The sequence below is a fragment of the Panulirus ornatus genome, chromosome 31 (assembly GCF_036320965.1).
Source record: "Panulirus ornatus isolate Po-2019 chromosome 31, ASM3632096v1, whole genome shotgun sequence".
In the NCBI taxonomy this organism is placed as follows: Eukaryota; Metazoa; Arthropoda; class Malacostraca; order Decapoda; family Palinuridae; genus Panulirus; species Panulirus ornatus.
This window is the reverse complement of record NC_092254.1, coordinates 12654892-12671764: the sequence shown is the minus strand read 5'-3', so window position 1 is coordinate 12671764 and position 16873 is coordinate 12654892. Positions and strand designations below refer to the sequence as shown.

Below are 16873 nucleotides of genomic sequence, written 5' to 3'. Positions count from 1 at the left end.
TATGTGTTGAACTGGACAATGAATCTCGCTTTGCATATACTGTTCCACATGGTGAGGAACCATATATAAAGTAAATGGGGCACCAAAATGAATGGAAATTGTATCTAGTCGGATAACATGTTCCTTTATCCACGCCACTGTAACATGTTCCTTTATCCACGCCACTGTAACATGTCCCTTTATCCACGCCACTGTAACATGTTCCTTTATCCACGCCACTGTATTTTGTTTCAGAACCAAGAACCAATCACAGGCTGACGAGGTTCCATTTTTTTTTTTTTTGTGCGTGTTGCCAAGATCACTGTTGTCAGGGCACAAAGTAGACAGCAAACCTGAAGATACGCAGAACCCCACTCGTGTTTCACGGAGAAAATTACGAATTCTATAAACTACATTATCAAAAGATTGTGTTGAATGTTGCTGAACTATTATTTAGATAAATTTGGAAAACCCTAGTATCACGATTATTAAGCTAGGCTAATACCTACTACTTCCCAGGGCAGTAGATTCGGGCTAGGCCAGTAGACTGGGGTGCATATCATTTAAAAAATTCATTATGTCTGCTAAGCAGGTAGACTGAGGTACACGATCATGTAACAAACTCATCGTTCAGCTAGGCTGGTCGACTGGAGTAAATCGTACTAGGCTGGTAGACTGGAGGAAGATCGTACGACGCTGGTAGACTGGAGGAAGATCGTACTAGGCTGGTAGACTGGAGGAAGATCGTACGACGCTGGTAGACTGGAGGAAGATCGTACGACGCTGGTAGACAGGAGGAAGATCGTACGACGCTGGTAGACTGGAGGAAGGTCGTACTAGGCTGGTAGACTGGAGGAAGATCGTACTAGGCTGGTAGACTGGAGGAAGATCGTACTGGGCTGGTAGACTGGAGGAAGATCGTACGACGCTGGTAGACTGGAGGAAGATCGTACTAGGCTGGTAGACTGGAGGAAGATCGTACTGGGCTGGTAGACTAGAGGAAGATCGTACTAGGCTGGTAGACTGGAGGAAGATCGTACGACGCTGGTAGACTGGAGGAAGATCGTACGACGCTGGTAGACTGGAGGATGATCGTACTAGGCTGGTAGACTGGAGGAAGATCGTACTGGGCTGGTAGACTAGAGGAAGATCGTACTAGGCTGGTAGACTGGAGGAAGATCGTACTAGGCTGGTAGACTGGAGGAAGATCGTACTAGGCTGGTAGACTGGAGGAAGATCGCACTAGGCTGGTAGACTGGAGGAAGATCGTACTAGGCTAGTAGACTGGAGGAAGATCGCACTAGGTTGGTAGACTGGTGTAGGCGATCGTTGAACAATCGTTCAGCTAGGCTGGTAGTACTCGGGGTACAAGATCATTTAACCCGACTCCTTATTCAGCGAACGTCTTAAAATAACGGAAAGATCGCGATACCATAACCCAATCACAAGAAAAACACACGGCTCATATGTGTCCAGAAAATTCTCCTTTCACTTCTCGGCCCATGGAATGTGGGACTTCCTTGCTGATCCTGCTTGGTTGCGGGAGAGAGATTATTCGAGTTGATGATTCTTACAACGTCTGTCTTGCAGATACATCCTCAGGGGTCTCCTCCTTCTGCCCATGTCACAGCAGTCACACAGCCACCACTTCGGCTGTACCTAATCCTCTTTCTATTTATGTAGATTAAGATATAAGGATGCAATTTCTATTTGGCAGATATACCTCGTCAGAACTTCTGTTACCTGGCTCTCCCATGTAAATTCTTCTCATATGCTTCTCACATCCGTCTCACTCTTATGCTTCGCACGCACACATACACTCCAACATTCCTCATTGCTATCGTCCCTCATAAACACACAGAACTCCTGAGACTCATGCCTCTCACACCCACCACCCGCCAGTGATCCATGGCTGGCTCTCACATAAACACCAGTGACTCATTCCTCACACACCCATCAGTGACTCATTCCTCACACACCCATCAGTGACTCACAGCATCATTAATTCATGCCTCACACACACACACACACACACACACACACACACACACACACACACACACACACACATGTAACATGCCTAACACCCACCTGTCAGTAACTCATGACTCATATCAGCAAGTAACTCATGCCTCTCACACCCATACATCAGTGACTCGTGATTCTCACACCCACTAGTCACTCACGCCTCTTACATTCACCAGTGACTCATGACTATCACAATAACCCACCAGTGACTCATGCCTCTCATACCCACCAGTGAGTCATGCCTCTCATACCCACCAGTGAGTCATGCCTCACACAAGCTGTCCCATGACTCCCTCAACTCAGGCGTCGAGGATTGTGCCACATTCGGGGCTCAAACACGAAAGAGAGGGGGGAGAAGTCGAGGGGGAAAAAATGAGAGACATTTTATAGAGAATTTAAAATATTACGAAATATATCATATAACATGGTTCAACCATTCTTGTTCTGAGGCCATTCGGTCAAGGGACATGGCATATCGAACTGAAAAATAACTCCCTCCTCTGTCTTGCAGCCAGCTTTGTTTATACCTTTGACGAGCTGAAGGTATGTTATGTATGTGTAAGGAAGCGTTCTTTTAGCACAAGGAAAGCGGGACGACCTCTCTTCTTCATCCTCTTGGCGACTTCCGTCGCACTACCTTCCCCTTTCGCCTTTCAGTTCTGATGGTCCTCTACCTGCCACTCATACAGACAGTTTTTCTCTTCTCTCTCTCGTTTCTCTTCTAACTCTACACTGGATGACTCATAACTTTCCCTCATCCCCCGATGCTCCTCTTACTAATTCGATGCCCCTAACTATAATCTCTCTTCGTACTAGACACAAGCAGTCTGAGCTTAGACCAGATGGTATCTCACAATGTAATATGAAAGCGTTGTGCTTTCAAACTTAAATGGCATGTGATTGCTCGTCTCTTCCGCTTTTCTTGGAGACTGGAGCTTTTTCCTCGTCTTTGAAGTATACCTAAGCACATCCTAGGAGGGAGGCCGTTCTGACCAGTATAACTACTATTTCCAAAGTATTTTCTTTTTATTCATGTTCAACTCCCGTTTCCTGAGACATCTTGAAACTTCAAATCTCTCTGATCATCAGTATGGATTACGTAAGGCAAGATCCTTTCCTTTAGCTTATTTTACTGTCTGGTCATCCTGCACGAGAGACTTGGGGAAATATGTGTTGTGGATCTTGGTATGTCAAAAGCTCTTAAAAGGATATGGCATTGGGGTCCCACCTCCATGTTCCTCTTCTGTCTTACCTCCCTCACTTTGTTACCTCGTATCTACTAGGCTTCTCTCTCTCTCTCTCTCTCTAGCCGATCTGTCTCCGTTGTTGTTGACGGATCAAAACCTCTCCCATCCCCTAACCACAAGGGGATTCCTCAGGATCCTCTCCTGTCTCCAACTCTCTTCCTTCTTTCCATCGACGGATTTCCTTCGTGGCACCGATAACCAGATGCCCCCAAATGCTGACTCAAAGCTACATTCCTCCCACTTTTCTAATCCTCTCCATCCTCTCTCTCTCTCTCTCTCTCTCTCTCTCTCTCTCTCTCTCTCTCTCTCTCTCTCTCTCTCTCTGCTGTCTCGTCTCGGAGCTACTTCCTGTACGAACTCAGACTCGGACAGGATATCCCAGTGGGGTAGACGCATCCTAGCCATGTTCGATGCCGTATTTAAACCCACTGTGTACCTCTCTCTCTCTCTCTCTCTCTCTCTCTCTCTCTCTCTCTCTCTCTCTCTCTCTCTCTCTCTCTCTCTTTCTAAAACCTCCTCCGTCACAACCTTCTCCCCTCTCTTTTGATGAATCTATAACTCCACACTACTCATCACAAGAAACACGCCTGGTATCATCGTAACATTTGATCGTTGCTGGAAAACCACACACTTGCACAGACGGTGAAGTCTGTCTCTGCGAAACCGCGAGTCCCAATCCAGAGGCCATACATTCTTATGCCTTCTGAACAGTTGCTCCAATTATACGATGGATTTATCGCACATTGTATGAAAAGATGGCCTCATATCTGGGGAGGTTCTGGCTCTACATGATCAACACTAGTCAAGTCCACCAGAGCGGTCCGACTTAGGAACGCTCCCACTCTAACCTCGAACCTTGGCCCTATGTCTTCTACGGGTATTCATTGGGTTTCTGCTTTTGAGAAGTGGCTGCTGGTGTGTTGTGTACCCCCCCGCGCCATGAGCTGGAGCAGGTACTTACTTGGCAAGCTACTGCGTCACATCACTGCTGTGACCGCTGGGAACTCAAGAGGTGTGTGGTGGTCTGATTCTTCTCCTACACGGAGAAGCTCTGGACCTCTTTACCCCTTCATGTCTCTTCGAACAACAATGACGTGCCTCTCTCCAGAAGCTCTTAGAAGATTTCCCTTTCTCCTTATTTCTCCCTTTCATTAACCTTATATATATATATATATATATATATATATATATATATATATATATATATATATATATATATATATATATATATATATATATATATATATATATATTTCAGTTAAGACCTAGCCTCAAGTATGGAGTTTTGTCCGTGACTAACGCCTTCAACTGATACACACACACACACACACACACACACACACACACACACACACACTTCATCGGTAGAAATGATCTGTCATAAGGACTCAACTGATACCTGAACTGTCTGCAGATGATGCTTAGGTTATCATAATGTAGGTAAACACTAGGGAGAACTGCATCGCCTTACAATGGGACCAAGACAAAAGTTGGTCTGTTACCTGGTTCCTCGAAGTGTACCCAAGCCCCGAGAAAATGTCCATTGGATATACAGTGACAGAAGGGCGTTAAGACGAACATTATCTATCCCGAAATAAGCCGAAGGAATATGATGTGTTGCCATAGGGATCTGGGACTCGAACGTTGTGTACACCTAGCCTCTCCCCACAGCTCCTCCTTCAGGAGGATTGTATAGGAGACTGACTGTCTGTCTCTCTCTCTCTCTCTCTCTCTCTGCTGGAGGAGTGGGTGGGTGGGGGTCACAGAGCTGAATGCGAGGATATGGATAAACCTCTCTCTCTCTCTCTCTCTCTCTCTCTCTCTCTCTCTCTCTCTCTCTCTCTCTCTCTCCCTCTCTCTCTCTCTCCCTCTCTCTCTCTCTCTCTCTGCTGGAGGTGTGGGTGGGTGGGGGTCAAAGAGCTGAATGCGAGGATATGGATAAAGAGGAAACCTCCAGGAAGCTGTCCACTTCCCCTGCTCTTCTCTCTCTCTCTCTCTCTCTCTCTCTCTCTCTCTCTCTCTCTCTCTCTCTCTCTCTCTCTCTCTCTCTCTCGTCTGGTTCCCTCGTCCCTCACAGCACAAAGAAGTGATAGAGGAGGTCCATAGGAAGGCAAGGAAGATATGGAACCACAATGAAGAAGAGATGGGCATGATAACGGGAGCTTCGAGACTATGTGAAGTGGGCCACCATGGGAGGCGGGAGGCGGAAGTGAACAGTTCTTTGAAAGACAGGAAGGCAAAACCAAACCTCAGGATATACCACGAAATCAAGCCAGAAAACTTGTTAGGAAAAAAAAAAAAGTAAAGATGTAAGGAAGTACTTTTACGGTATACGAGTAGTGGGCGAACGAAATGGAAGGGGAGCTGAAAATATAATGAAAATACGGACGTCATACAGAGAAGTTTTTTAAAAAGAAAAGTTGCGTGACAGGAGAGAAAGTTCGAGAAATTAGATGGGAAAGGGGGGAGGAGATGGGACCATGGGTACAGTACCTCCCCCCTTCCCCCCCCCGTACATTACATACAGGTACACACCGAACGAAACATGCTCTCTCTCTCTCTCTCTCTCTCTCTCTCTCTCTCTCTCTCTCTCTCCCCATATTTTTCTTTTTCTCTTCACCAACATCTGGCGTAGGGCTGAGGTTTGATTAGTAGCATGTGGCATGCTGAAGTGACTATGAGGTGTGAGAGTATGTTGGTGTGAGGATGGGGAATCTCCAACATGATATGATGGAGTTTACATGAGGAGCTTAGGGTTATGTTGATGTGCATATGAGGTGCCTGGCCAATGTTGTTGTGGACATGAGGAGCCTCGGGTCATGATAATGAGGGTTCTCACGCATGACCATGTCTGGAGTGGAGTTAAAGAGTGTTTGAATTATGAGGTCGAGTGGACATGAGGTGGCGTGTATCATGCGTGGGTGAGGGGTTAGTGAGGGGGGTACATGTCATTGAGATGGCCTGTGTGAGGCGCAAGGCGTTGTGAGGGAGGCCTAGTCATGAGTTTGGCGTCTGTGAGACATGGTGGTTCTTGGTGGTGTTGTGAGGGAAGGAGAGGAGGAGGGGGAGGAGGAGTCTGGGTCATGAGGTGGTGTGTGTGTGTGTGTGTGTGAGGCGTGGTGGTGGTTGTGAGGGAGCCGCACCCAGCCAGAAGGCAGTGAGGGAGGGAGGGGGAGTAGGTGAGGAGGGGAGGGACCCCAGACGCCCCCATACCTGGTGGTGGCGGCGGCGGCCGCCGCCGCCGCCGCCGCCGCCGCCGCTTCCCAGAACCTCACGCCGACACCACCTGCCCCGCTGACAACAGCCGGCCCACACACACACACACACACACACACACACACACACACTACCCTCCCTTGTACACTCACCAGACACACTCACCATCTCACATACACACACACACACACACACTCTACCGTACTCCCTTGTACACTCACCAGACACACTCACCATCTCACATACACACACACACACACACTCTACCCTCCCTTGTACACTCACAACCAGACACACTCACCATCTCACATACACACACACACACACACACACACTACCCTCCCTTGTACACTCACCAGACACACTCACCATCTCACATACACACACACACACACACACACACACACACACACTACCCTCCCTTGTACACTCACAACCAGACACACTCACCATCTCACATACACACACACACTCTCTCTTCACGCACTCTTATCCCCCCCCCTCCCCCACACACACATGCATTATTCCCCCTGACGCACTCTCTCTCTCCCCCCCCTCACACTCTACCCTCACGCAATCACCCCATTCGTACACTCTCAGATACCATCTTCCTCACGCACTCTTCCCTTCACACTCTTTCCATCTCACACACTCACCTACATCACATACAGATGTCATACCTTTGATAATACGTAGGTCTTAAAAAAAAAACTCGTGTCTGCTCATAATGTACTCCGAGATACAAAATACAACAGGAAAATTACATAATTCTAAGCACCGCTCGTCATGTAGACATATTATCTCCTGTATCTTGGTCCCCAGGGGTGTAGCGGTGGGTGTAGTGGCCAGGTGTAGTGACCAAGGTGGGTGTTGCGGTCAGGCGTGGGTGTAGTGGCTAGGGTGTGAATAGTGGCAAGGATGGGTGTAGTGGGCAGGGGTGGGTGTAGTGACCAGGGTGTGTATAGTGGCTAGGGTAGGTGTAGTGGTCAGGGGTGGGTGTAGTGACCAGGGTGGGTGTTGTGGTCAGGTGTGGGTGTAGTGACTAGGGTGTGTATAGTGACTAGGGTGGGTGTAGTGGGCAGGGGTGGGTGTAGTGACCATGGTGGGTGCTGTGGTCATGTGCGGGTGTAGTGGGCAGAGGTGGGTGTAGTGACTAGGGTGGGTGTAGTGGGCAGGTGTGGGTGTAGTGACCAGGGTGGGTGTTGTGGTCAGGTGTGGGTGTAGTGACTAGGGTGTGTATAGTGACTAGGGTAGGTGTAGTGGGCAGGTGTGGGTGTAGTGACCAGGGTGGGTGTTGTGGTCAGGTGTGGGTGTAGTAACTAGGGTGTGTATAGTGGCTAGGGTAGGTGTAGTGGGCAGGTGTGGGTGTAGTGACCAGTGTGGGTGCTGTGGTCATGTGTGGGTGTAGTGAGCAGAGGTGGGTGTAGTGGGCAGAGGTGGGTGTACATAGCATCCGGGGTGGGTGCGGGTGGACACCAGAAACACAGAGCGTGGCGGGTGCTGAGGCCAGGGTGGGTGCAGGTCGGAGGGTGGGGGGGAGGAGGGGGGGCAGGCATCATCAGACGCACCCATCTGGGCGGGTGCTGGGGGCCAGGACGCACCCAACGGGGCCTCCTAATGCCAAACGCCAACCGGGGGCCTCCCTCCACTCCTCCTCCCAACCCGGCTGACCACCGCCGCTTTATGAATGGACAAACTCCAGGTCTCAACCAGCGTCATCCTTCAACACCGTATATCCCACACACACACACACACACACACACCCCACCATCTCCTCCTCATCCCTTATAATTCTTGATGATTTACACAAAAAAAAAAAAAAGAAGGACGTCTGATCGGCTATGTTGTTTACAGACCGAGCCACATTTACGTGCGGTAAATGAAGAGCGGGACGGAATGTATGAACGGTGTTCAACAGGTTCCCAGGGCAGCACCTGTGCTGAGATGGGACTCTCAAGAAACAGATGGGAATTGGACCTCTGTGTCATGAACAGGTTCGGAAGGCACTCCCGAAGACTCGTCTTTCTTAGAATGTATGATTGAAGCATCTATATTACGTCATGAACGGGTTCAGAGGGCACTCCCGAAGACTCAACTCTAAGAAGACACGGTTTCAGACTCTATATTACATCATGAACAGGTTCAGAGGGCACTCCCGAAGACTCAACTCTACGAAGACACGGTTTAAAACTCTATATTACATCATGAACAGGTTCAGAGGGCACTCCCGAAGACTCAACTCTAAGAAGACACGGTTTGAGACTCTATATTACGTCAGTAAGTAAGTGAGTTCGGAAGGCACTCCCGACAAGTGAACTTTAGGAAGATATGATCCAAGCTTTTATATCACCTCGTCAACAGATTCTAAAGGTCTAGTTCTGATGCCGATTCAAGACTCAGGCTCCTACATAGGATCCTCTTGAAGACTCGAGGGTAAATGAGACGTCCCAACACGACGCTTGGTGACGGAGGTGAACACACTCGCCACAACACTGAGGGAGAGAGAAAAGATCGGCGAAAAGCTTCATTCTTCTCTTCTTTTTTCTTTCTCGTGTGAGACAAGTTCTGGCCACGCTGGACCACGGCCTGGGCCAAGAGCCTGAGCAGCCTCAGCCACCTCCTCCTCCTCCTCCAGCAGGAGTTCTTGACCTGGGAGGCCAGGCTTCCTACCCTGCCGACGGAGTGTGTGTCTCATCGCTGCATGAGGGGGTCGCCCGTTTCCCACGTGGAAGCGGAGCGTCATCCTCTTTGGCCGAGGAAGCGTTTTCGAAAGTCGAACTGATCTGCCGAAGGAGGAGGAAGGGAGGGAGAGGAGGAGGAGAGCTCTCCTCAGAGTCCATAGGAGAGGGGCCAGAGAGGGGCCAGAGGAGATGGTCTCTCATGGTATCTGGCGCTTGCACTCCATGGGCTCCTACGACAGACCATGGGGGAGTTTAGCTCGACCTCAGAAAGGTGTCTTGGTCGAGGGGCAGACTGAGGGAAAAGATGATGGGCTGACCAGTGTGTTGGAGGAGGTGAGGGATGCAGGGAGAGTGACCACACACACACACACACACACACACACACACGGGGCTGGCAGCACCACCACACCATCAAAGGACCCCGCTCTCCGCCTGGTGTATCAGGGGCTTCTTGTGTCCGTGCGCTGTGTGTGTGTGTGTGTGTGTCCGTGTGGTGTGTGTGTGTGTGTGTGTGTGGGTAACACACTATGTGGACCACACAAACACCCATGAAGCCTAGGCACTTGCCCAGTTAAAACCCCCGACCGATCGTGGCAAGCAAAGTGGGTTGAGTCTACCAAGGGGGGGACGCTTTGGTTGGCCCTCTTAAAGGGTGGGGGGGGGAAGGGATGGGTGGAGAGGAGGAGTCTGATTGGCCCCTTTTAGCGACCCCCTCCCCCTTCACCCCACCCCAGCCCCAAGGGGTGTGGTTGGCTCTGTGAGCAGCCTAACCACCACACACACCCCACCCAGGGGGAGGAGACACCCCCTCCCCTTCCCTCTAAAATGCATCATCACTTCGACAAGTTTTTAACCTCGTCTGACCCAAGGACAGATGGATGACGGAGGAGCGGTTGCGCGCGCAACGCCTCTGGTACCACCATTCAGGTGAGACACGCGTGACGTCACATCTATTCGTGTCGAAAGCCACACCCGGATGGCGACAGAGGCTAACCACCCCCCCCACCCCCCACCACCACCACCATCCTCCTGACGAAGGCGGGGCGCACGAACTCGACGCCAAGTGGGAAAATCGAACACACTGTGTGAACGTTTAAACGAAGGTGTGTGTGTGTGTGTGTGTGTGTGTGTGTGGGGCAGACATACAGCTCAGGGGCTGGCTGGCTGGTTGGCTAGTTGGATGGTTGGTAGGCTGCCCCGGACGATGCCCAGTGTGGTGGTGAGTGCGAGATGAGGGTGCGAGAGGTGTGTGTGTGTGAGGGAGGGAGGGAAGGGGAGGAGAGGGAGCCAGGTAAGGCGGGGCTCAGGGAAGATCCTGGGGCATGACGGGGCTGGGCGGAAGGTGCAGGAGGGGCCCCCGCGGCGGCCTCTGGCCCAACAAGACAGGTATTCCAGCCAAGGAGTGGCTACCAGTTTTCTCACACAGGAGACCTGAAGAACAAGTGGTCCCGGGGCGGGCCGAACCTTGTACCGCCGCACGGGGCCAGGTCTTCCTGGCCTGCCTGTACTCCCGGGGCAGGCCATGCCTTGTACTGTAGCGCCGGGGCAGGCTATGCCTTGTACTGTAGCGCCGGGGCAGGCCATGCCTTGTACTGTAACCCCGGGGCAGGCCATGCCTTGTACTGTAGCGCCGGGGCAGGCCATGCCTTGTATTGTAACCCCGGGGCATGCCATGCCTTGTACTATAGCTCCGGGGCAGACCATGCCTTGTACTGTAACCCCGGGGCAGGCCATGCCTTGTACTGTAGTCCTGGGGCAGGCCATGCCTTGTACTGTAGCCCCGGGGCAGGCCATGCCTTGTACTGTAGTCCCGGGGCAGGCCATGCCTTGTACTGTAGCCCCAGGGCAGGCCATGCCTTGTACTGTAGCCCCCGGGGCAGGCCATGCCTTGTACTGTAGTCCCGGGGCAGGCTATGCCTTGTACTGTAGCCCCGGGGCAGGCCATGCCTTGTACTATAGCTCCGGGGCAGACCATGCCTTGTACTGTAGCCCCTGGGCAGGCCATGCCTTGTACTGTAGCCCCGGGGCAGGCCATGCCTTGTACTATAGCTCCGGGGCAGACCATGCCTTGTACTGTAGCCCCTGGGCAGGCCATGCCTTGTACTGTAGCCCCGGGGCAGGCCATGCCTTGTACTATAGCTCCGGGGCAGACCATGCCTTGTACTGTAGTCCCGGGGCAGGCTATGCCTTGTACTGTAGCCCCGGGGCAGGCCATGCCTTGTACTATAGCTCCGGGGCAGACCATGCCTTGTACTGTAGCCCCTGGGCAGGCCATGCCTTGTACTGTAGCCCCGGGGCAGGCCATGCCTTGTACTATAGCTCCGGGGCAGACCATGCCTTGTACTGTAGCCCCTGGGCAGGCCATGCCTTGTACTGTAGCCCCGGGGCAGGCCATGCCTTGTACTATAGCTCCGGGGCAGACCATGCCTTGTACTGTAGTCCCGGGGCAGGCTATGCCTTGTACTGTAGCCCCGGGGCAGGCCATGCCTTGTACTATAGCTCCGGGGCAGACCATGCCTTGTACTGTAGCCCCTGGGCAGGCCATGCCTTGTACTGTAGCCCCGGGGCAGGCCATGCCTTGTACTATAGCTCCGGGGCAGACCATGCCTTGTACTGTAGCCCCTAGGCAGGCCATGCCTTGTACTGTAGCCCCGGGGCAGGCCATGCCTTGTACTAAAGCTCCGGGGCAGACCATGCCTTGTACTGTAGCCCCTGGGCAGGCCATGCCTTGTACTGTAGTCCCGGAGTAGGACAAGCCTTATACTGTAGTCCCGGGGCAGGCTATGTCTTATACTGTAGTCCCGGGGCAGGCTATGCCTTGTACTGCAGGACGGGGAGCAGGTCTTCCTAGCCTGCTGTAGTCCCGGGGCAAGGCCATGCCTTGTACTGCAGAACGGAGGCAGGTCATGCCTTGTACTGCAGGGCGGGGGCAGGCCGTGCCTTGTACTGCAGGACGGGGGGGCAGGCCGTGCCTTGTACTGCAAGACGGGGGTGGGGGCAGGCCGTGCCTTGTACTTAAGCATGGGGGACAGACCTTTCTTGCATGGTGTAATCATGGGGTAAGCCAAGCCTTTTACTGCAGGACGGGAGGTAGGCCAAGCCTAGTACTGCAGGACGGGGGAAAAGGAGGCCCTCCCCCCCTCTTAACCTGCTCACTCATGACGCAGGTCCTGAAGGAGGGCAGCAGAGGCCCCGGGCTAATCTGACCCCGGAAGATGGTTTTCCCCCCTTCAGCCTCTGTGTCCCAACTCCCAGCCTACACCCACAGCCCCTCCCAGCCTACACCCAACTCCAGCTGGCTAGGTGTAGACCATAGTAACAGTGTCCCGTGACTATTCTACCGGCCTCCATCGGAGTAGCGTGACTATTCGCCCGCCATCTTCAGCACTACTACACAACAGTAAACACGAACTCTCTACTCCAGAACCTCACACAACCACCGTAATGCCGCCTTAACTACCCGTAAACCTGAAAAGGTCAAGAGGCAGGCAGGCGCGCGCGCGAGTACGCACACGGACACACGTGCACACACACACACACACGGCCGCACACACACACACAAACGTACACACAGACACCTGCGGGGCAGACTGGTGGCCACGCAGTCTCGCCTCACTGAAAGCAGTTCTCAGCTGCCGATTTTCTTCCGGGTATTTCTAGCTATTTATTCGCCCTCATCCCATCCAAGCTCGTCCTTCCAACGACCACATATTCATGAACGACATATACTGCGTCGTCTGATTGCCGTTTGAGTTAGTTAGGGGTCGAGGGAAGGGCGTGGAGGGCAAGAAAATGGGTCCTCGCTGCGCTGGCTGAGGATTGGTCACCCAGCGTTCATTGTAACATTCCGGTGGACTCGTCTGGTCTGGGCGGGCGGCCCGGCCGGGCCCCGCTGTGACGTGGGCACGACGACGGCCTGGGGGACGGGGGAGGTGGAGCAGCAGCAGGGACTTGATGGGGGGACCTGCAACCCACCAGGAGGGGGTGGGCTTGGGGGAACGGTGGGCAAGGCAAGGGGAAAGGAGGAGGGAGGGTTTATCTACACCATGGAGGGAGTGGAGGGGGGTTACGTGGCTTAGTGGTGGTGCCCATATGATAGAATATATGATTTTTTCCCCCGCCGTTGGTGGCTTGGGGGTGTGAGGAGGAGGGTTGGGGGGGAAGCCTTCAGCTGAGGAGGAGAGGAGCGGCTCCTCAGAGCGCGTGTGAGCGAAATTTATGGCGGCAAAAACAAGAGTTGCCAGGGTGCAGCTGGTCAGGCCTGGGGGGAGGGGTGGTGGTGGTGGTGTGAGGGGCAAGGGGAGGGGAGTGGTGGTGGTGTGAGGGGCAAGGGGAGGGGAGTGGTGGTGGTGTGAGGGGCAAGGGGAGGGGAGTGGTGGTGGTACAGAAAGCTGCAGCTGTTGCTGTACCGTCACTCCAGTGGTGGTACAGCTGGTTTCAGGGACGTACCCTGCATCAGTACATGTCCTGAGTACAGCATAGACACACACACACACACACACACACACTTGTGTCAACCACTGCCCATCATGACACTGGTGGCACTCACCCACTGCCCATCATGACACTGGTGGCACCCACCCACTGCCCATCATGACACTGGTGGCACCCACCCACTGCCCATCATGACACTGGTGGCACCCACCCACTGCCCATCATGACACTGGTGGCACCCACCCACTGCCCATCATGACACTGGTGGCACCCACCCACTGCCCATCATGACACTGGTGGCACCCACCCACTGCCCATCATGACACTGGTGGCACCCACCCACTGCCCATCATGACACTGGTGGCACCCACCCACTGCCCATCATGACACTGGTGGCACCCACCCACTGCCCATCATGACACTGGTGGCACCCACCCACTGCCCATCATTATACTGGTGGCACCCACCCACTGCCCATCATTATACTGGTGGCACCCACCCACTGCCCATCATGACACTAGTGGCACTCACCAACTGCCCATCATGACACTGGTGGCATCCACCCACTGCCCATCATTATCCTGGTGGCACTCCCTCATTAACCCGACCAAACTCACCTGAACCTGTGGATAAATCATTATTACTCTTGGCCCATCCATGAATAAATAATATATCCCTAATTAATGTCAATAAATAATGGCTCCCTTATTAATTCAGTTTTTCGTTGCTGTGTTTACAATCGATTCGTCAAATATTCCACAAGAACAAAGACGTATTTCTCGGGAGAGAAAATGACAGACATACATAACATTCAATGATATGAAGTACATACATAATATTCAATGGTATGAAGTACCTACATACATAATATTCAATGGTATGAAGTACCTACATACATAATATTCAATGGCATGAAGCACCTACATACGTAATATTCAAGGGTAAGAAGTATTTACGTACATAATACTCAAGGGTATGAAGTACCTACATACATAATATTCTATGGTATGAAGCACCTACATACGTAATATTCAAGGGTAAGAAGTATTTACGTACATAATACTCAAGGGTATGAAGTACCTACATACATAATATTCTATGGTATGAAGCACCTACATACGTAATATTCAAGGGTAAGAAGTATTTACGTACATAATACTCAAGGGTATGAAGTACCTACATACATAATATTCTATGGTATGAAGCACCTACATACGTAATATTCAAGGGTAAGAAGTATTTACGTACATAATATTCAAGGGTATGAAGTACCTACATACATAATATTCTATGGTACGAAGCACCTACATACGTAATATCCAAGGGTAAGAGGTACTTACGTACATAACATTCAATGGTATGAAGCACCCAAGTACATAATATTCAATGGTATGAAACACCTACATACATAATATTCAAGAGCAAGAAGTACTTAAGTACATGGTATTCAATGGTATGAAGTACCTACTTACATCATAATATTCAAGGCCTTAATTAGGGCCTCAGCCCCCAGTGCCGTCTCAGTTGACATCATATATATATATATATATATATATATATATATATATATATATATATATATATATATATATATATATATATATATATATGATCGATCCGAATGTCAGTTGGTCCTGATGACACCAAAATAAATGATATAGGCTAAAAGGTGAATGTTCCTCGTCACAAAAATCTTCGGTAAATTGCTACAGGTTGGGAATGCAACTTCAATTAAAAAGAATAAAATGTTTGATGAAAAATGCACAGTAAACCACCGTGTTCCATCAGCCCCATATATATATATATATATATATATATATATATATATATATATATATATATATATATATATATATATATATATATATATATATTTATACTTTGTCGCTGTCTCCCGCATTTGCGAGGTAGCGCAAGGAAACAGACGAAAGAAATGGCCCAACCCCCCTCATACACATGCATATACATACACGTCCACACACGCAAATATACATACCTACACAGCTTTCCATGGTTTACCCCAGACGCTTCACATGCCCTGATTCAATTCACTGACAGCACGTCAACCCCGGTATACCACATCGATCCAATTCACTCTATTCCTTGCCCTCCTTTCACCCTCCTGCATGTTCAGGCCCCGATCACACAAAATCTTTTTCACTCCATCTTTCCACCTCCAATTTGGTCTCCCACTGCTCCTCGTTCCCTCCACCTCCGACACATATATCCTCTTGGTCAATCTTTCCTCACTCATTCTCTCCATGTGGCCAAACCATTTCAAAACACCCTCTTCTGCTCTCTCAACCACGCTCTTTTTATTTCCACACATCTCTCTTACCCTTACGTTACTTACTCGATCACACCACCTCACACCACACATTGTCCTCAAACATCTCATTTCCAGCACATCCATCCTCCTGCGCACAACTCTATCCATAGCCCACGCCTCGCAACCATACAACATTGTTGGAACCACTATTCCTTCAAACATACCCATTTTTGCTTTCCGAGATAATGTTCTCGACTTCCACACATTCTTCAAGGCTCCCACGATTTTCGCCCCCTCACCCACCCTATGATCCACTTCCGCTTCCATGGTTCCATCCGTTGCCAGATCCACTCCCAGATATCTAAAACACTTTACTTCCTCCAGTTTTTCTCCATTCAAACTTACCTCCCAATTGACTTGACCCTCAACCCTACTGTACCTAATAACCTTGCTCTTATTCACATTTACTCTTAACTTTCTTCTTTCACACACTTTACCAAACTCAGTCACCAGCTTCTGCAGTTTCTCACATGAATCAGCCACCAGCGCTGTATCATCAGCGAACAACAACTGACTCACTTCCCAAGCTCTCTCATCCCCAACAGACTTCATACTTGCCCCTCTTTCCAAAACTCTTGCATTCATCTCCCTAACAACCTCATCCATAAACAAATTAAACAATCATGGAGACATCACACACCCCTGCCGCAAACCTACATTCACTGAGAACCAATCACTTTCCTCTCTTCCTACACGTACACATGCCTTACATCCTCGATAAAAAGTTTTCACTGCTTCTAACAACTTGCCTCCCACACCATATATTCTTAATACCTTCCACAGAGTATCTCTATCAACTCTACCATATGCCTTCTCCAGATCCATAAATGCACGACGGTACGATCCTTGAGCACGACGGTACGACCCTTGAGCACGACGGTACGACCCTTGAGCACGACGGTGCGACCCTTGAGCACGACGGCACGACCCTTGAGGATGACAGTCTGCCTTTCTTACAA

The 16873-nt window shown here is 50.7% G+C and overlaps 1 protein-coding gene across 1 annotated transcript in view; it reads right to left on the bottom strand.

The window, feature by feature from the left end:
* The window catches only part of LOC139758826 (uncharacterized), a 69154-nt gene that overhangs the window by 31997 nt on the left and 20284 nt on the right, over nt 1-16873 (bottom strand). The gene's annotated exons all lie outside the window — the stretch shown is intronic.